Here is a 20,859-nt window from a genome sequence, read left to right as displayed (position 1 = left end):
TTCCCAGCATTTATAATTCTGACAAACTTTAAAATATAGTAAAGCTGATTGTTTTAATGTAATTATCTTAACATCAGAAAAAGCATACTCAAAGCAACATCTTGACAAAACCTAATAGACCCCTACCAATCCAGACCAAACCTTAGGAAACAATGTCAACATCATGTTTACCTTTTCCATCCGGGATTTGCAAACTTAGCTATTAAAGACCTCCAGCTAACTTCATAAACCAAGGTAGAGTCCATCTATAGATGCTGCCATTGGACTTGCCATTGTTGCCCCAATGGCACTACTTAAGTCACAGGTCAACCAGCAGAGCCCTGGTTTGACCTTGGGCTCTGTCTGCTTACCCAATCATGTGCTGAAATACTTTCATAACATTTTTCTGCATACCCACACTCCCTCTAATTCCTGCTCCACCCAGATTGCAACATTTTTATGACTTTTCATTTGTGAAATTCTGCATTCTTTAATATTTTACTTTGTCATCTGTTCTGTCATTTCTATAATCATTTATGTTCACAAGACTAACCCAGAGTGGGGAATTAATGCTCTGAATCATGAATCCAGAAAGGCACTGGACACTCAGCTGGAAGATGTAAGAGAGATAAATATTATTTTTAGAATATGAAGTGTCTAAAGTTAAGAAAGACTTTATAAACATCTTGAAACTATGAGCGAAGGAGTTTGCAATCATTTCTGACAAGCAGAGGTTGTTAAATAAAAAGTACTTCAGAGCCTGTTATTACTAGCTTAAGATTTGTAAAATGTCATTACTTTTATTTTTCTGTCTGATTTTATTTTTTATTATTGTTGTACTAGGGATACATTGTGACATTTACAAAAGTTCTTAGGTTATCTCTTAGCTAAATTAGCCCCCTCCATTCTCTTTTATCAAACTCTTCCCCCATTCTTAGAATAGTTTCAACAGGTCCCATTTTTTCATTTTCATATGTAAGTACACAATATTTCCACTATATTCTCCCTCCTTCATCCTTGTCTTATATCTTCTTCCCTCCCACTGGTATCAACAGCAACTGTTTTACCTTCCTGTCCTTCATTTTTGAAAAAAGAACTTATTTGTTTGTTTAAGATAGCTATACAGGAAGACTTGTTATGACATTTCCATATATATATATGTATTTTATCCCAAATTGGCTCATCCCCTCCATTTTTCTCCTTTCTGCCTTAGTCCCCTTCTTATGGTGATTTCAACAGATTTAAACATTTTGTATTATTATTATTATTATTATTTTTGCAGCACTGGGGTTTGAACTCAGGATCTAACCCTTGAGCCATTCCACCTGATCTTCTTAGTGATGGGTTTTTTTCAAAATATGGTCTTAGGAATTATTTGCTCTGGGCTGGCTTTGTATTGCAGTTCTCCTGATCTCTGCCTTCTGAGTAGCTAGGATAACAGGCGTGAGCCACTGGCACCTGGCTCTCTATTCATTCTTGTATAAAAAGTATATCAACCTTATTCACCTTCTTTACTTCCTTCTTTTACCCTCCCCTCCTGTTAGTACCCTCCCCCTTAGCACAACCCGTTTTTGATCTTGTCCTTTGTTGTTTAGGTGTCTGTTCATTGGTCAGTGGGGTTTTTGCCTTGATATTATACCTATGCATGCATGTGCTTAAGTCAGGGTAACCCTCCTCCACTGCACTTCCTCACTCCCCCCATCCAGTGCTGTTTAACAATTTTCAGTGTTTTCTGGTGTCCTGTTCCTAGGACGCAGATGTGATCTATGCTTTTGTCTCTATCTAATGTAGACCTCACCATGAGTGGGGACACGAGTGCTGTTACAGTGACAGCAATAATTTGAATATAACCAGTTATTGTCCTGACGTGCTAGTGCAAGAACTTGAGGACCTCTAAGTTCCACCTCACTATTGGGGAGGCCCACAAATATCTCACATGATCTCATTAATAAATTCATTATGCAGCAGAGGAAACATTAGTTTAAGCATTGTTAAATGACCTGCGACCAGCCTGCTGGAGACCCTAGGATAACATGGGTGTCACTCTGAAAGATGTGCTCCAGTATGAAGCAACCAGATTCCCTCTGGGAATAAACTTTGGGGAAAAGGTTTTTTCAGCTTTTCTTTTAGCTTTTGAATTTTAGCCAAGATGAGGCCTAAATAGGGAAGAGACTGGAAAGGGAAGTAGAAGAAAAAAAAAAGTAGGACATGATAAGCACTAGAAATCACACCCTCACTGACTACTTGTGATGGAGGGTAGTGAGGGGATTAACAGAGGAGTCAGACTTAAATTAGAGGCTCTCAGCTGTGGCCAAGACAGTAAATAAAGGAGAAGGGAAGGATGGATCATGCCCAAGAGAAGGACAAGAACTTTTTCTTATTTAAGTATTTTGGCAAACCTTCTCACAAACCTCACATCCACGTGTTAAGAAGGAAACTTTTTTATGGTGCTTCATTTAATATCTGTTTTCCTATTTTATTTATTTTTTATTCATTTATTTATTGAAAACTTTGTAGCTGTGAGATAATCAAATGCAATTCTGTTTATTGGTGTTGTGCAATTATTAAACTCGGTTTTCTGTTTTGGAAATTCCATTAGGATTAGAAGCTTGTCCCCAAGGAAGAGGAAAGGAAAGGAGAATGATAGAGAGTCAACAATATTAAAATACACTGCATCCGTGCAGGTAGACGACTTAACGATTCACACTGAAGCTGCTGAGTAATAGGGGTAGGAGGGAAGGTGAGGGAGACTAATAGAGGGGGTTGAACTGACTAAAGTACAGTTTATTCACAGCTGGGATACATCGAGACACCTCTTTGAACACTGACTTTGGGATTAAAAGGAAGGACAGGAATGTAAACTAGGTCCTTCGGGGGTGGGTACTTGTGGGAACAGGAAGGATGAAAGGAAAAGATAAAGAAGGGTGGATATGGGCATGTACTTACGTACATATATGAAATAGAGCAACGAAAACTTTTGCAAATGTTTAAGTAGGGCGTAGGGGATGAGGGAGAGAGATGACGAGGGGCTTGGGAGGTGATCCTAACCAATGTACAATGTAAGCATATTCAGAAATGTCACGGTGAATCCTCCCTGTACAATTAATGAATGCTAATAAAACCAGTTCACACAAGGTTAGGTGTAAAGACATTGGCTGTCATTCTAAGTGACATGGGAGGCCACTGGAGATTTTGAGCATGTGGTAGGCAGGACCTGATGTATGTTTTATAGGATGCGTCTAGCTCTTTTGTTAATGGATGGAAATAAAATCAAGTGAGATGAAGGGAGGCCAACAGAGGACACCACAATAACCCAGGTGAGAAAGGAGGATTCAGTCTACTGACACAGTGTGACAAGGTAGATTAGATAGAATTTGCTGACACATTGGATGGGGGATATGATGAGGAGAGGGGACAGGAGGCGGGGGGAGAAAAGAAAAAATTATTCCAAAGTTTTTGGCCTAAACAACTAGAAAAATAGAACAGCCACTAACTAAAATGGGAACTCCCCAGGAAGGGCAGATTTATTAGATTAATATAAGGTACCATTTCTATTCAAAATACTTGGATAATAGTAATGTTATATGATATAACATAAATTTATATTGTTGATAGAGGAAAATATCTTAGAAACTTTTTTGAGTGGAAAAAAAAAGGAATAGCAGAATAGCAAAATGTCATGCAATTGTATTTATGAAAAATTGCAAATATGTGTGGTTCCCTGAGATTTGGAATGGAGACATTTGGCTTGATGCACTCCAGATCTTTAAGACTCCAGATAATTTTGCACTGTCTGGGAATGCAGAAGTAGCCTACTGGCCTTTACAAAGACCAACATTGCTTGGTCTCCTTGCTTGAAGACATTACCGAATCCTCTAACTTATAAACTATCCCCATCTGTCCAACCGTCAATTAAGATAAGTCACCTAAAGCAGCATGGGGAGAATCTAGTGACAGGACCTGGCCACCCTGTACTAGCAGGGTGGCACATATGCGGCTGAATCCTGAGGTTCTGGGTCAAAGTAGCCTATACATAAACTTGGGAAAGTGAGGGAGGACTTCTTGTTACAGAAGCACTTTTGTGACTAAAATTCTACACCCTTACAAGGACTACAGAAGCTGGTGCTATTAGTCTGCCAGGGTTGCTCTTGGACACTTGCAAATGAGTGAGTTACACAGGTATAGGAGAAATGCTGGAGCTGCAGAGGCACAAGAGAAGCATCAAGCCTCAGAGACATGAGCGTGTGAGAATGAATGCCCCCCACAGTGGAGAAACCTGTTTGCCAAAGCCCGTTGTCAGGGCTGAAGTCGGAAGTGCTGCTACATACCCAGGCTCCTCATAGCAAGGGGGTTAAAAGGAAACTGAATAATAGAGGCCAGGGAATGATGTTGAAGGAAGAGGGTGTGCTGTTCTTATGATAATTAGCCAGGAAGGTCTGACCTAAAGAGACTATGGCTAGCATAGGGGCAACGTGGATGGACAGCCCATAAGGATATTGTTCAAATAGCATAACAAACCTGTATCAAGGATGGGTAGTCAAGAAACAGAGGGCAGTCACTCCAGTCAAGCGTTATGAACCCAAATCTAGTTTCCAGACTTGAGCCAGGTCTGATGAGAACCCATTGATTGGAGGCAAGGCTGGGTCCCCAGAAAGAAGAACCCTACAGCACCATGGTAAATAATGACGGTAATGGTTTTACCCATTGTTTTTGTTTAGGTGACTATGCTCTGGAAACAAGAAATATGTAGCCATTTCAAGTGATCCTTTTGCCTCAGCCTCCCGAGTAGCTGGTACCACAGGAGTACACCTCTGTGCCTGCTCACTAGGCATTTGCTGAGATGTTTTATTCAATACCTGAGTTGATATTCCTTACTGAGGTTCACAGTATCGTGATGGCCCTGACCCAGCTGCAGATCCACTCAGTGGTCATTTCTTAGATCCCTAAATAGGTCATTGAAAGGGACATTCTGGGTGCCTATGAATATCCACAATACTTCTTTGGCATGTGCAGTAGGAACTGAGGAAAGCAAGTGGAAATCTGTGAAAGTATCTCTCACCACCATCCCACCACTGACCAGGACAGTAACTAATAAACAGCATCACACCTTGTGGGGCATGGCAGAGATGAACAATTCCTTAAAGACCTAATGGCTGCAGGAAAGGTGGACTGCAGCATGTTCCCACTCAACTTACTAGTGTGGCCTCTAAAAAATCAGATGGATCCTGGAGAATGACAGTAGACTCCCACCAACTCAATCTGTATCCCCCAATACAGCTACAAGGCCAGATGTGGTGTCTTTGTTACAGTAAATGTTAAAACCTTTGGCATAGGATATGCAATCATTCATTCAGAGCATGAATTCTTTTCTATCCCTACCAAACAAGATCAGAAGCAACTCATAGTCTCGTGGGAATGAAAACAATATACATTCGAAAATTTACTCCAAGGTTGTATTAGCCCTACTACCCTCTTTTTTTTTTTAATTCATATGTGCATACAATGTTTGGGTCATTTCTCCCCCATCCCCTACCCCCACCCCCGCACCCTCCCTCTCCCCTCCATCCCCTCGCTACCCGGCAGAAACTATTTTGCCCTTATCTCTAATTTTGTTGAAGAGAGAGTATAAGCAATAATAGGAAGGACCAAGGGATTTTGCTAGTTGAGATAAGGATAGCTATACAGGGAGTTGACTCACATTGATTTCCTGTGCATGTGTGTTACCTTCTAGGTTAATTCTTTTTGATCTAACCTTTTCTCTAGCTTCGGTCCCCTTCTCCTATTGGCCTCAGTTCCTTTAAAGTATCTGCTTTAGTTTCTCTGCATTGAGGGCAACAAATGCTATCTAGTTTTTTAGGTGTCTTACCTAACCTCATACCTCCCTTGTGTGCTCTCGCTTTATCATGTGATCAAAGTCCAATCCCCTTGTTGTGTTTGCCCTTGATCTAATGTCCACATATGAGGGAGAACATAGGATTTTTGGTCTTTTGGGCCAGGCTAACCTCACTCAGAATGATGTTCTCCAATTCCATCCATTTACCAGCGAATGATAACACTTCGTTCTTCTTCATAGCTGCATAAAATTCCATTGTGCATAAATACCACGTTTTCTTGATCCATTTTTCAGTAGTGGGGCATCTTGGATGTTTCCATAACTTGGCTATTGTGAATAGTGCCGCAATAAACATGGGTGTGCAGGTGCCTCTGGAGTAACCTGTGCCACAGTCTTTTGGGTATATCCCCAAGAGTGGTATTACTGGATCAAATGGTAGATCAATGTTTAGCTTTTTAAGTAGCCTCCAAATTTTTTTCCAGAGTGGTTGTACTAGTTTACATTCCCATGAACAGTGTAAGAGGGTTCCTTTTTCCCCGCATCCTCGCCAGCACCTGTTGGTGGTGGTGTTGCTAATGATGGCTATTCTAACAGGGGTGAGGTGGAATCTTAGTGTGGTTTTAATTTGCATTTCCTTTATTGCTAGAGATGGTGAGCATTTCTTAATGTGTTTTTTGGCCATTTGAATTTCTTCTTTTGAGAAAGTTCTGTTTAGTTCACTTGCCCATTCCTTTATTGGTTCATTAGTTTTGGGAGAATTTAGTTTTTTAAGTTCCCTATATATTCTGGTTATCAGTCCTTTGTCTGATGTGTAGCGGGCAAATATTTTCTCCCACTCTGTGGGTGGTCTCTTCAGTTTAGAGACCATTTCTTTTGTTGAGCGGAAGCTTTTTAGTTTTATGAGGTCCCATTTATCTATGCTATCTCTTAGTTGCTGTGCTGCTGGGGTTTCATTGAGAAAGTTCTTACCTATACCTACTAACTCCAGAGTATTTCCTACTCTTTCCTGTATTTAACTTTAGAGTTTGTGGTCTGATATTAAGATCCTTGATCCATTTTGGCATAGGGTGATATACATGGATCTAGTTTCAGTTTTTTGCAGACTGCTAACCAGTTTTCCCAGCAGTTTTTGTTGAAGAGGCTGTCTTTTCTCCATCGTGTATTTTTAGCGCCTTTGTCAAAGACAAGTTGGTTATAGTTGTGTGGCTTCATATCTGGGTCCTCTATTCTGTTCCACTGGTCTTCATATCTGTTTCTGTGCCAGTACCATGATGTTTTTATTGTTATTGATTTGTAATATAGTTTGAAGTTGGGTATCGTGATACCTCTAACATTGTTCTTTAGACTGAGTATTGCCTTGGCTATTCGTGGCCTCTTGTGTTTCCATATAAATTTAACGGTAGATTTTTTGATCTCTTTAATGAATGTCATTGGAATTTTGATGGGAATTGCATTAAACATGTAGATTACTTTTGGGAGTATAGACATTTTTACTATGTTGACTATACCAATCCATGAGCATGGGAGATCTCTCCTCTTTCTGTAGTCTTCCTCAATCTCTTTCTTCAGAAGTGTGTAGTTTTCCTTGTAGAGGTCTTTCACATCTTTTGTTAGGTTTACACCTAGGTATTTGATTTTTTTTGAGGCTATTGTAAATGGAATTGTTTTCATATATTCTTTCTCAGTTTGTTCATTGTTAGTGTATAGAATTGCTAATGATTTTTCTATGTTGATTTTATATCCTGCTACCTTGCTGTAGCTGTTGATGATGTCTAGAAGCTTGGTATAGGATCATGTCATCCGCAAATAGAGATATTTTGACAGTTTCCTTACCTATTTGTATTCCTTTTATTCCTTCTTCTTGACTAATTGCTCTGGCTAGGAATTCCAGTACTATGTTGAATAGGAGTGGAGATGGTGGGCATCCTTGTCTGGTTCCTGATTTTAGAGGGAATGGTTTCAGCTTTTCTCCGTTAAGTATAATGCTGGCTGTAGGTTTGTCATATATAGCTTTTATAATGTTGAGGTACTTTCCTTCTATTCCTAGTTTTCTTAGAGCTTTTATCATGAAATGGTGTTGGATCTTATCAAAGGCTTTTTCTGCATCTATTGAGATGATCAAGTGGTTTTTGTCTTTGCTTCTGTTAATGTGGTTTATTACGTTTATTGATTTGCATATGTTGAATCACCCCTGCATTCCTGGGATGAAGCCTACTTGGTCGTGGTGAATAATCTTTTTGATGTGTTGTTGAATTCGGTTTGCCATTATTTTGTTGCGGATTTTTGCATCAATGTTCATTAAGGAGATTGGCCTATAGTTCTCCTTTTTGGAGGTGTCTTTGCCTGGTTTTGGGATAAGTGTACTACTGGCTTCATAAAATGTGTTAGGCAGTTTCCTTCCCTTTCTATTTCGTGGAACAGTTTAAGGAGGGTTGGTATCAGTTCTTCTTTAAAGGTCTGATAGAATTCAGCAGAGAATCCATCAGGTCCTGGACTTTTCTTTTTGGGAAGACTCTTGATTGCTGCTTCAATTTCATTTTGTGTTATGGATCTATTCAGGTGATTAATATCCTCTTGGTTCAGTTTTGGATGATTATATGTATCTAGAAATCTCTCCATTTCTTTAAGATTTTCGAATTTATTTGAATATAGGTTCTTGAAGTAGTCTCTGATGATTTCCTGGACTTTGGTGGTATTTGTTGTTATCTCCCCTTTTGCATTCCTGATTCTACTAATTTGGGTTTTTTCTTTCCTCGTTTTAGTCAGGTTTGCCAGGGGTCTGTCAATCTTGTTTATTTTTTCAAAGAACCAACTTTTCATTTCATTAATTCTTTGTATGGTTTTTTTGGTTTCTATTTCATTGATTTCAGCTCTTATTTTTATTATTTCTCTCCTATTTGTTTTGGGATTTTTTTTGTTCTTGTTTTTCTGGGAGCTTGAGATGTATCATTAGGTCATTGATTTGGGATTGTTCAGTCTTTTTAATATATGCACTCATGGCTATAAACTTTCCTCTCAGGACTGCCTTTGCTGTGTCCCATAGGTTCTGGTAGGTTGTGTTTTCATTTTCATTGACTTCCAGGAACTTTTTAATTTCCTCTTTTATTTCATCAATGACCCATTGTCATTAAGCAATGAGTTATTCAGTTACCAGCTGTTTGCTTGTTTTTTGTCTTTACTTTTATTGTTGAGTTCTAGTTTTATTGCATTGTGATCGGATAGAATGCATGGCATAATTTCTATTTTCTTATATTTGCTGAGACTTTCTTTGTGCCCTAGGATATGATCTATTTTGGAGAACATTCCATGGGCTGCTGAGAAGAATGTATATTGTGTAGATGTTGGATGGAATGTTCTGTAGACATCAAGTAAGTCCATTTGATCTATTGTATATTTTAGATCTACGATTTCTTTATTGATTTTTTGTTTGGATGACCTATCTATTGATGATAATGGGGTGTTAAAGTCTCCCACAACCACTGTGTTGGAGTTAATATATGCTTTTAGGTCCTTCAGGGTATGTTTGATGTAATTGGGTGTGTTGACATTGGGTGCATATAAGTTAATAATTGTTATTTCCTTTTGGTCTAGTTCCCCTTTTATTAGTATGGAATGTTCTTCTTTATCTCGTTTGATCAATGTAGGTTTGAATTCTACTTTGTCAGAGATAAGTATTGCTACTCCTGCCTGTTTTCGGGGGCCATTGGCTTGGTTAATCTTCTTCCAGCCTTTCATCCTAAGCCTATGCTTATTTCTGTCAGTGAGATTAGTCTCCTGTAAGCAACAAATTGTTGGACCTTCCTTTTAAGTCCTTTCATCCAACAGTGCCTTTTGATGGGGGAATTAAGTCCATTAATGTTAAGTGTTAGTACTGATAGGTATATGGTGATTCTTGTCATTTAGTTGTCTTAGTTCTTTGAAGGTTTGATTGTGTACCTAAGTTGAGGTTACTCTCTACTTACTTGCTTTTTCTTTTCCTGTAGTTTGGTGCTGCCTGCCTTTTCATGGTTATGTTGGGTTTCACTTTCTGTGTGCAGAATCCCTTGAAGAGTCTTTTGTAGTGGTGGCTTTGTGGTCACGTATTGTTTTAGTTTCTCCTTATCATGGAAGACTTTTTTTTCTCCATCTATTTTGAATGATAGTTTTGCTGGGTAGAGTATCCTGGGGTTGAAGTTATTTTCATTCAGTGCCCAGAAGATCTCACCCCAAGCTCTTCTTGCTTTTAATGTTTCTGTTGAGAAGTCTGCTGTGATTTTGATGGGTTTACCTTTGTATGTTATTTGTTTTTTCTCTCTTACAGCCTTCAGTATTCTTTCTCGGGTCTCTGTATTTATTGTTTTAATGATAATATGCTGTGGGGTAGATCTGTTTTGGTCTGGTCTCTTTGGTGTTCTGGAGGCCTCTTGCATCTGTATGGGAATAGATTTCTCTAGATTTGGGAAATTTTCTGTTATTATTTTGTTGAATATATTACACATTCACTTTGTTTGCACCTCTTCTCCTTCAATGCCCATGATTCTCAGGTTTGGTCTTTTGATGGAGTTGGTGAGTTCTTGCATTTTCTTTTCACAGGTCTTCAGTTGTTTAACTAATAGTTCTTCAGTTTTTCCTTTAATTACCATTTCATCTTCAAGTTCTGAGATTCTGTCTTCTGTTTGGACTATTCTGCTGGATTGGCCTTCTGTTTTGTTTTGCAGTTCTGTTTCATTCTTTTTTCTGAGGTTTTCCATATCCTGGGTCATTTCCTCTTTAATGTTGTCTATTTTTGTCCTGAGTTCATTTATCTGTTTATTCATCATGTTCTCTGTTTCACTTTGGTGTTTTTACAGTGCTTCTATGGTTTCCTTTATTTCTTCTTGTGCTTTTTCAAATTCTCTATTTTTGTTGTCTTGGAATTTCTTGAGTGTCTCCTGCACATTTTGGTTGACCCTATCCAGTATCATCTCTATAAAATTCTCATTGAGTACCTGTAGTAATTCTTCTTTTAGATTATTTTGTGGGCTTCATTGGGTTCTTTGGCATAGTTTATCTTCATTTTGTTGGAGTCTGGATCTGAGTATCTGTTTTCTTCATTTCCCTCTGGTTCCTGTACTAATTTTTTGCTGTGGGGAAACTGGTTTCCCTGTTTTTTCTGTCTTCCCATCATTGCCCTTGGTGTTGTTATTGTCCCTGTACTGTGTGCAATTAAGTATTTTCTAGCTTGTAATAATAACAATGGTGTATTTAGAATGGAAGGGTGAGAGGAGATGGAAAGCAATGAAGTTAAAGAAAAAAGGAAAAACAAATAAACAAACATGTAGAAAAAACAAAACAAAGAAACAAACAAAAAAATTTCAAAGATATAAACAGGGAAAGATAGTGTACTGATCAACAGTAAGCTGAACAGGCATTAGAGAGACAGAGAGAGGATTGGAAAAAAATAAATAAAAATTAAAAATGAATAAATAAATGAAAAAAAATCTCCAAGTTCAAATGCAATAATGTTTCAGTCTTAATAATTTTGGTGTTTGTCCCTCAGCCTCCAATCCTGGAGATGGTGTCTCAGAAGTAGTTCTGTCATTGTCTCATCAAAGGGGAAAAAACCAAACCAAACCAAACAAAACAAAACAACACAAAACAAAAAAAACCCACAAAGTGTCCCAAGTTCAAATGCAATACAGTTTCAGTAAATTTTTCAGCATGCAGGTGTAGTTTGGTTGTTTTCTCATCAAAGGTAGGGAGAAAAAAAAGAGTCTGGAGACAGGTCTGTGAATGGCTATCTGCGGCTGTGGCTTGCCTGCCTGCTGCTGTCAGCCTGCTGTTGCTGGAGGCGTTATTTATGCAGATCTCAGGGGTGAGCTTAGCACTTATCTAGCCCCTCAGGCTTTGTTTACTTAGAGTTCTCCTGGGTGTGACTGTTACAATCTTTCCCCTTTCCAAGCACACTGGGGGAGGTGACACTGCACCTGCTTTCTCAGGTATTTACAGCTCACATGGGAAGTGGGTCTTCTCCCCTCTCCTGTGGAGTTTTCCTCCCTCTGCCACTTTTACAAGCTTTCCCACTCCTGGTTGCTGGGCAGGTGCTGCTGCTCCTGCCTTCTCCAGCCTGGCTTGTTTATTTACTGTTCTGTGAGGGATTGCCCTACCCTGCTCTTCAGCACTCAGGGCGCCCTGCCCTCTTTGCTACGTGCCTTTTTTGTTGTTATTGCTTATTATTCAGTTTTTTTTTTCTTTTTTCCCTGGATGGGGGTCGGTCTGGCACAGGGTTGTTTGTGGGAGTACCATGTACCACTTAGCTCACCTTGTCCATGTCTTCCCAAGCTGTCTGGGCAATGGCGTCTGGCGGTGGCCTGGGGGCCCTCCTGGTTTCTCCATTTAACATGAAGTGGAGATGCTACATGTGGGGTGGGGGTGTGGAGGAGTCAAAGTTTTGCCTCTTCTTGGTGTTTTTTCCTGTAAGATGTATCTCCAGTGTCTCTCCAAGATTTTACTTTAAGAGGCACGCTTTCTGCTTCCTCCCTCTAGCTGCCATCTTGGAATCTCTACCCTCTCTTATAATGTGGTCCAAAGGGACCTGGAATATCCGAGACATTCTGCAGAACATGACACGGGTTGACTGTACTTATGATACCATAAGCATGAAGCACCTACCTGGTGTGTTAGAGGCCTTGGTAAGAGCTTTATTCTCCAGAGAGAAACACAATAATCCTAAGAGCATCCATGTGGATCCAGTGGTCTACTGCATACCAGGTATAACTGCTCCAAAGTAAAAAAAAAAATTCATTTTGTACCTCCCACCATTGTAAAGGAAGCACAACATGCAGTTGACATCTTTGTATTCTAGAATCAATGTGTTCCATCCTTTGGCATACAGCTCTTTGTTCATTTTCTAGGTGGCATGGATGACTGCCAGCTTTGAGTGAGGCCCCGGAAGGAAAGGATGCTGTAATGTCTCCAAGCTGCCAATCAAGCAGCCTTCTTATGGGACCAGGCAGATCTTATGGTACTGGTGGTATATTAAATGAGAGAAGATGCCATGAGGATTTCATGGTGTGTCCTGACTGGACACTTATGACAGAGACCCCTTAGAGAGCAAAGCCATGCCATCAGCAGCAGAAAATTATGCCCCATTCCAAAGCCAGCTCCTACCATGCTACCAGGCTGTGGTATAGACAGACGACTGACCACAAGACATCAAGAGACCATGTAGCCAGAGCTGCCCAACACAGTCTGAGTTCATAAGTTAGAAAGTTGGGCCAGCAGCAGCACTCTTCCATAAGATAGAAGTGATACATCCAGCATCAGGAGCCTAAATAAGTTGCATTAAAACATGGCAAAACCCCATGACATCTAACAGTGCTACACTTGCCCTCTTCCTGAGCTTGCCAATCCAGTTGCAGAAGGAAGGGAGCTCCCTTAGAACCAGCTGATAGAGGACAGAAAATGCTGAGCAGGGCCCACGGCTGGTTATCTTGGTATATGGGTACAAGCTAAAACTGAAAGGCATCTCATCCCCTCTTGGAGATGACACTAAGTGGAAAGAGATCTCCCAGTGGGCAGAGCTTAGGTAGCACACCTCCATTACCCATCATGATTAAGAAAGTGGCTTGAGTTATGATACGTGGTCTCACAGGCAGTGGTAGACAATGTGACTGGTTGGGTTGGTCTAAAGATTGGAAGGTCAGGGACAAGAAGGTCTCAGATAGAGGCATGTGGAAGGACACATGAGAGTGGGCACAAAGTGTGAGGGACATAATTTCCCATACTAATGCCCACCACAAACGTCCACTACCGAAGGCCCACTAAACAGCAAGGAGACAGAATGATCTGACCCGCTGACAACAGCCAACTTCTGTCATCAACCTTCCCAGGGTTGGCACAATGGACTCATGAACAGATTGGCCATGGAGGCTCTACAAAGGCTCAGTAGTATGGGCTCCCATACATGAGGCTGTTTTAGCTGCTGCCATAGCCAACCTTTCAGGGACAAAGCCAACACTGAGTTTCCAATTTGACACCACCTCTCCAGGAGATCAGTCACTTGCTGACAAGTTCACTGCCATGAGCCATTTCCATCTGGGAAAGAATAGTGACTCATCTTGACTGAAAGCAAATATGTATTCCAAGCATGAGTTTGTTTTCCTGCCTCCCAAGCCTCGGCTAGACCACTATTATGGGCCTTACAGAGTGGTTGACCAGTTGACATGGGATCTCACTTTACATCATCTTGGACAAGAGTCCCACTGTACAGCAAAAGAGGTAACATGCAGGTACATGACCATGGAATTCACCAGCCCTATCTCATACCACATAGAAACTTACAGCCTGGTAAAGTTGTACAAACAATTTTTTGCAGGTACAGCAGCAAGAATGGAAAACTATTTTCCCAAATGTTGTACATATCACAAATCAATGACTTTTGTATTGAGCTGTGCTCCAGTTGTATTCTGAGATACAGGTCCAGGAACCAAGAGGTGGAGGCAGGAGCAGCCATGATTTTTGTAACTCCCACTTAGAGAATTGTCCCATCCCTATAACTTTTGGTTCTGTGGTCTGGAGATTCTGGTCCCCAGAAGGGTAATGCTTCCACTAGGTACCACAGGGAGGGTCTCGTTAAACTTCAAACTATGGTTACCACTCAGTCACTAAATAGTCTTTATGCTATAAGACCAGCAGGCAAAGAAGGGACCACCATTTTAATATAAATCATTAGAGTAAATTGACCCAAATTTCTAGAGGTAAGATTGAAGTAATAAACGAGAGAGAAAGAAATATTTTTTATTTCCAGATGATAAATCGGCACATCTCTTTATACTTCCCTGCTCAATTGTTTTGATGGCAAATGAGCAAATGTAGCAGTGACAGCCTGCAGAGTATTGTGATCAGAGGCTCAGACCCCTCAGGAATGATTACCCCCATTGGGTAAGCTTCCTAGACCAGGACAGATATTAGCCAAGGGGAGTGGCTGAAGAATGAGTGCAGCAAAGACAGAAAGTTGAAGTGGAAGCCTCAGGATCAGCTTTAGTGGCAGGAGCTGTATTAATCCCCCCAATAACCTACCTTTCTAAGTTTATCCAGAAATTGAGCCTAACCAGAATCAGGGAAGGTTGTCCCAGTTGAGGTGAACTTACCATATGAAGTCTATGGGTTCAAGTGGGGCAAGGGGTGGACTGTAGTGGTGCACCACCCAGGTCCTTCTGAAGGACTGGGGCATTCATTCCTCAGTTGTCAGGTGTACTGGCTGCCAAAAACCCACAGTTGGACCTTCTCAGGAGAAAAGCCTTCAGGAGAAGGAAGCTGTCCTTCCAGGGTTATAGCCCCATCTCCCACAGGAGCAAGCTGAGTCCAGTGACTAGTTGGTGGTACAGGGATATAGACCTACTCTCCTTGCTTTAATTTAGGAGAACTCTGAAGGGCTATCCAAGCTCCAGGGTCCAATTAGTTGAGACATCTCTTGCAACTGCACTATAGCTTAGCTTGTATCTCCAATCATATTTCACTTATTCCCTTATATATGGTATTCCAAGAGCACTCCCTAATACATCTCCAACAACATAAATGTCTATCTCGGAGTCTTTTCCCAGGAAACTGGACCTAAGACACTGCAGTATTTCCATTTGAAATAAGTAGAGGAGAAGCAATAGATTCTTTTATATGCTTGGCCTGTTCCTTAGGATTTTTCTCTTATAACAATCACATCATCCTCTCCTCATCTATATTTTGCCATTCCAAAATATGGACATCCATGCTCATTCACAGAGGATATATTCTAAGATGCCCCAGTTGATGCCTGAAACTGTGGATAGTTCCAGACTATCTATATCTTGTCAGTTGATCTGATAGCCAGGATGACTACTAAGTGACTAGCAGGTGGGTAGCATATACAACATGGATACACTGGATGAAGGAACAATTCATGTCCTGGGCAGGATGGAGTGAGATTTCACAAGCCTACTTGGGCTTTGCAACTTAAAGCTTATAAATTGTTTATTTCTAGAATTTCTGGTTGATAATGAATGAAAACATGGACTTTGGTAAAAGAAAAAAAAACAGACCAATTTCCACAATGTCTTACCTTAGTTCTATGTATGCATTATCCAGGTTGCAATGAGCAAGGGCTGACATGCCTCAAAAATGTGTCTCAGCTGCTCCATCCCAAGTACATACTCTTCTCAGGGAAACATGGAGAACTTTGTGTTTAGTTAATCTTGGATTACGCAACAAGCATTTTTGATCCCCCATCACCAGGTTAAAATCATGCCAATTTTATTACAACTCGGTTTTCAATGGGATAGCAGAAACACCTGATATTATTGTTTTAAATACATTGAAGCTGGTATTTTTTTGCTTGTTTGTTGTTTTCAGTACTGGAGTTTGAACTCAGGACTTTGCACTTGCTAGGCAGGCACTCTAACATTTGAACGATGTCTCCAGTCCTTTTTGCTCTGGTTAATTTTGAGATAGGGTCTTATTTTTTGCCTCATCCTGCCTGGATTATTATCCTCCCATTTACACTTCCTGCTGTAGCTGGGATGACAGGCATGCACTATCATGCCAGCTTTTTCTGTTGGGATGGGGGTCTTGTGAAATTTTTTTGCCCTGACTGGCCTTCCATGTAGTTGAGATGACAGGCACCCACCACCACGCCCAACTATGTAGCCAGTTTTTTTGGGGGGGATTATTTTTCTTAGTACAAGGTAAGAACGCTAACTAGCTCCTTTTTTTATTCTGTAGAACAATTGAGAAGCATTTGAGTTTTTTGGATTGGGTTTAAAAAAATATCAACTGACTCATTTGGTGGCAGCAAAATACATGTCAGCATGTGGTTTAATCAATATGATCTAGCCATAGGAGGGGTAAAACACATAGCATTGTCAACTTAGGTACATTCCATGGTTACATGTTCTTGTTTTAGTTTCTTTATTTTAAAAAATGTATTGACCAACATCCAGCCATACAGGCAAAGAACATGTGCCTGAGATTGCCATGATGGGGATATCGATCATCATTAGGTCACTATTTCAGTGAGAGTAATCTGGTCATGAGAAGGAGAAGCTCATTTTAGCCAGACTAAATGAAAGGGAACTGACTGAAAGGTGTGTTTCACAAAACTTGAGATGTATGCGTAGGAAATTCGAATCTGTTGGTAACTAAGCATGTGCTTGCTCTGTCTCTTTTTCTCTACCTTCCCTGGGCCACCCCAATGTCCTTCGTTTCTGTGCCTTTGATACCACGTTTAGCTTTTCTTTGTAGACTGTTTACTGCAGTCCTCATGGCATAGAAAGGCTACTGCAGTCCTCCTGGCATAGAAAGGCTGCTGCAGCCCCATTTTCTACCTGAAGGTACTCTCCCTCTTAAGTTGAATTTTTATAGTTTCTATCTGAGTTGAGTCTCTTGTCTCTGAACTACCTGTTATAAACATAGTCATCCAAGTGCTCTTTGGCAAAGCCTATAAAAATATCTAAAAGAATGAGGGACAACTTTTCATGATCCCCAAATGTATTTACTGCATTTCTCAGATATACATTTGAACCTTTGAACAAATTTCACACTATTCCCTCTAGCAGATAGTGAGGTTAGAGATAAAAATATTCATCTCCGTGAACCTGATCCTCATGTTTGGTTTTATGTGGAGGTGCCCAGCAGAGATGGGGATAATGCCCCAAAGATTCAAGTGTATTTTTTTAAAGAAAAGTAAGTGGGGAAGGGATAACTTCCATAATACTTGTCAATGTATTACAGAGGCATTATTTATTTTTAACCAAAAATATATTAATTAAAAACATGTAAATAATCCCTTTGTCTTAGGAGTTCTACTTTTCAAAATATATACTAAGTAAATAATCACAACACAGAAAGCATTATCAAGAAGATACTCATTAGGTATAGAACTAGACAAAGATGTATACTTCTCCATAATAAGTTCAATGACAAATTTACGTTCTGTGAATAAATATGTAGTCAGCCATTATACAATCTTTCAAATCATCTTTTGGAAGACTGTTCACTAACATGAGAAAGTGTTCATGATATGCAGGAAAAAGTCAAACTACACACTACATACATTCCTAACTTTATCTCAAAATGTTTACATGTAATGCACTTATGGAAAACAAGACAAATCATATCAAAATTTTCACAGTGCCTTATTTCTGAACGGCAGGGATATGAGTAATTTTGATTTCCTTCTTGACTATTGATTTTCCCAGATGATCAAAGATGGCTACACAGAGTTTTTATAACGTAGATAATTTTAAAATGCAGGTTAATGACCTTCTTGCCTGCATTTTCTGATTACTTCTTCCAGCCTTCCATCTCATGACAGTGCACAGAATGATATAATAAGCAAAGAAGAAAAGAGAAGGAAGGAAGGGTGAAATAAGGCAGAGTTAGCATTATTTATGTTCAGCTCTTCTTTTGTTCCTGTGGGAAGACCTCATGGAAGCCCGAGTTTCTGTGGGACTCCCACCTGACAGTGGGTATTTCTTATTCCTTCTCTTATACAACGATTGCCCCAGACCTAACGTTTTGCCCGTCAATTGTGAGGTGCATTTCTGCCTCCCCTCCTGCTCACAGGTCTTGTGAAAAGGGTCTCTTCTATCTTCCCTTCTTTTTTAATGAATGGCTAAACTCACTATGGTAGTAGAGTGTTGCCAAGCATGGCAGAGACTAAAAATATAATTCCTTCTCAAAACAAAGAACTCAGCATTTTGACTGGCTGACAAGTTATTTGGCAGTAATTTCTTGGTTAACTCCCCCTGAGGTTTGTTTATATGGCTACTTGGGCTCTTTATTTTAAGTATATCAGCATTTTTGCCCAGCCTCAAGTTAGTCTCATCTCAGCATGTGAGAAGTTCGTAGGTAGCACAGAAGCTCATTACTTTAATTCCAGCAAAAACCTAATTGGCAAGAAAGTCAAGGTACTAACAGTATCCTCTCTGCTCTGCTCTCTGAAGGACCGATGGGGATGGCCATGAACGCAAACTCATTCTAGTAACCAGGGTCGCTGGTCCAGGTGACCAAAGAGACGGACTCCAATCCACTGGTGACCAGTGCTGGGCCCCCAATAACCTATATGCACTGCTGGTGGATACAGAATGAGGCTCACTTGGAATTTGGGTATTTCTTAGAAATAAAACATTATTATAAAAATTTTTTAAAAAGAAATATAGTTCCATGGAAGGTGATTGCCCATCTAGATTACTTATTCCATTGGTGCCACCATTCTTCAAAACTTCTGTGAAATTCCTCTTTGGGAATTATTCTCAGATGTAGCTTATGAAAAGCATCAAAAATTAGTCTCCTTGGTTTCTAATCACATATGAATGAGATTAAAAAGTTAGATTACTCAACTTATTTACCAGACTGAGCTCCAGATGCTTTTGCATTTTCTAAATAGCAGATCCTCTCACAAACCCAAAGTTTGCCACCAATAAATCCTTCAAAACCACATGCCTTGGTCTAAGTTAGGAATTTCAATAAGAGAATTCCAAAGGGAATCAGAATAAGGGTAGAATCATTGGAATAAGTGTGCAGCTTTCCAGGCTAACATCTCTGAGCTAGGTTTTTGGATCTGTAAGAACAAACAAACTTAAAAAAAAATAACTCCTAACATTTTTTCATTTAATGAAGACTGAGCAGGTGCAAACATATATTAGGTTTACATTGCTCTAGATCTATATGAATCTTAAGAGAACCAATTCTAAGATGTGCCCTAAAATTCTGTTTTAGAATTATGATAATTTCAACTATCCCAATTAGAAAAATATGTATAGAATTAGATGCTCCAGAAGTTGGAAAGAGGGCAAAAATTTTAAGGGTCTTTCCTTCCCTTTTTATTTTCCCCTATTCAGGACTCTGAAGCAAAGCAAGGAAGTGCATTTGCATTCAGCTAAATTTACTTTGAGTGCCTAGATAACCTTTGAGGATCTGGAGGGCCACCTAAGCTGGAGTATACAACTGTAGCTGTCGACTTCCCTCATGGTAGTTGTTATGAAATAAAGAACTAAATCCCTCAAGTGCTGTTTAATTAAATTGTCTATCATCAATGGCAGCAGTAACCCTCTTGCAATTTCCATACCCATAAAAAAAGGAAAAAATAGCTCAGGTAGATCAAGGCCAGTTAATTCAGTTTCAGTCAACGTCGAAAATTTGGCCACCAGGAGCGATGCCACATACAAAATCACATGTCCTGACTAGGCTTCTTCAGTTGGAAGGAGCCCATTCAGGTTAGCTCAAGTGTTAGGATCTTCCTGCAACTCTAATAGGAATGCACCCTCACCCAGTTCCCAGCTAGGAGCAGTTCTGGAAGCTCATCCCTCTGCCTCCATCAGTCTACATTTCTGAAGTTCCCTTGAGCTCAACGGTCTTGGACTGGGGAAAATAATCTTGTTCATAAGAAGACACTAATTTGGCAGGAAAAAGCTAGAAATACAGGCAACATGACGTTCCCCTGCAGAAGGTGACCGACTCTTTTTTCTTAAACATTTCTTTTTTAAAATTTTATTTATTTTTTTTGCCGTGCTGGGGGGAGGATTTTTGATTTTTAGGTTTTTTGGTTTTTGGGTTTTTTTTTTTTTTTTTTGGCAACACTGGGGTTTGAACTCAGGGCTTTGCTTGCCAGGCGAGCTCACCAGCTCTTAGCAAAACAGAATTGCTTTGCATCAAAGTACCTGTCATACCCAAGATCATCTCTCCTGTTGGGCAGAACCTGTGGTCTCTGCTGGAATTCAAGGGCTACCACTCAGTGTTTCTTTACTTTTCAAGGCACCCCCAATTTGGGGGTGAGGGACAGTCAACTGATCTCTCTGAACCAGGTCCATCTTTCCTGCATCATTTCCTAATCCTTCACCCTGCTCTCCTTTAGGTCCTCAAGAACTGGTTCCTATCCAAGAATAACCACACACTGCCCTTCATAACGTCATCTGACACCTGAGAAATAAAAGCATCTTCCCTTACTGACCATTATCTTGACTTCACCTGCTTTTCTTGGGTCCTAATGATGTTCTGATACGCTATGTGGCAGATGTCCATTACTGTGTGCTGCACTGCCCCCACTTCCACCCCCA

General features: G+C 40.1%; 1 long non-coding RNA gene across 1 annotated transcript in view; it reads right to left on the bottom strand.

The window, feature by feature from the left end:
* The window catches only part of LOC141423129 (uncharacterized), a 49,767-nt gene that overhangs the window by 3,225 nt on the left and 25,683 nt on the right, over positions 1-20,859 (bottom strand). The window contains exons 3-4 of the long non-coding RNA XR_012447780.1: positions 15,867-15,959; positions 12,443-12,547 (exon numbers count right to left, since the gene is read on the bottom strand). This is a non-coding gene — a long non-coding RNA (uncharacterized lncRNA). The remainder of the gene's footprint in view (positions 1-12,442; positions 12,548-15,866; positions 15,960-20,859) is intronic.

The sequence above is a fragment of the Castor canadensis genome, chromosome 1, assembly GCF_047511655.1.
Source record: "Castor canadensis chromosome 1, mCasCan1.hap1v2, whole genome shotgun sequence".
Classification (NCBI taxonomy): domain Eukaryota; kingdom Metazoa; phylum Chordata; class Mammalia; order Rodentia; family Castoridae; genus Castor; species Castor canadensis.
Note: the sequence above shows the minus strand (reverse complement) of the source record. Positions and strands in the feature narration are given on the sequence as shown.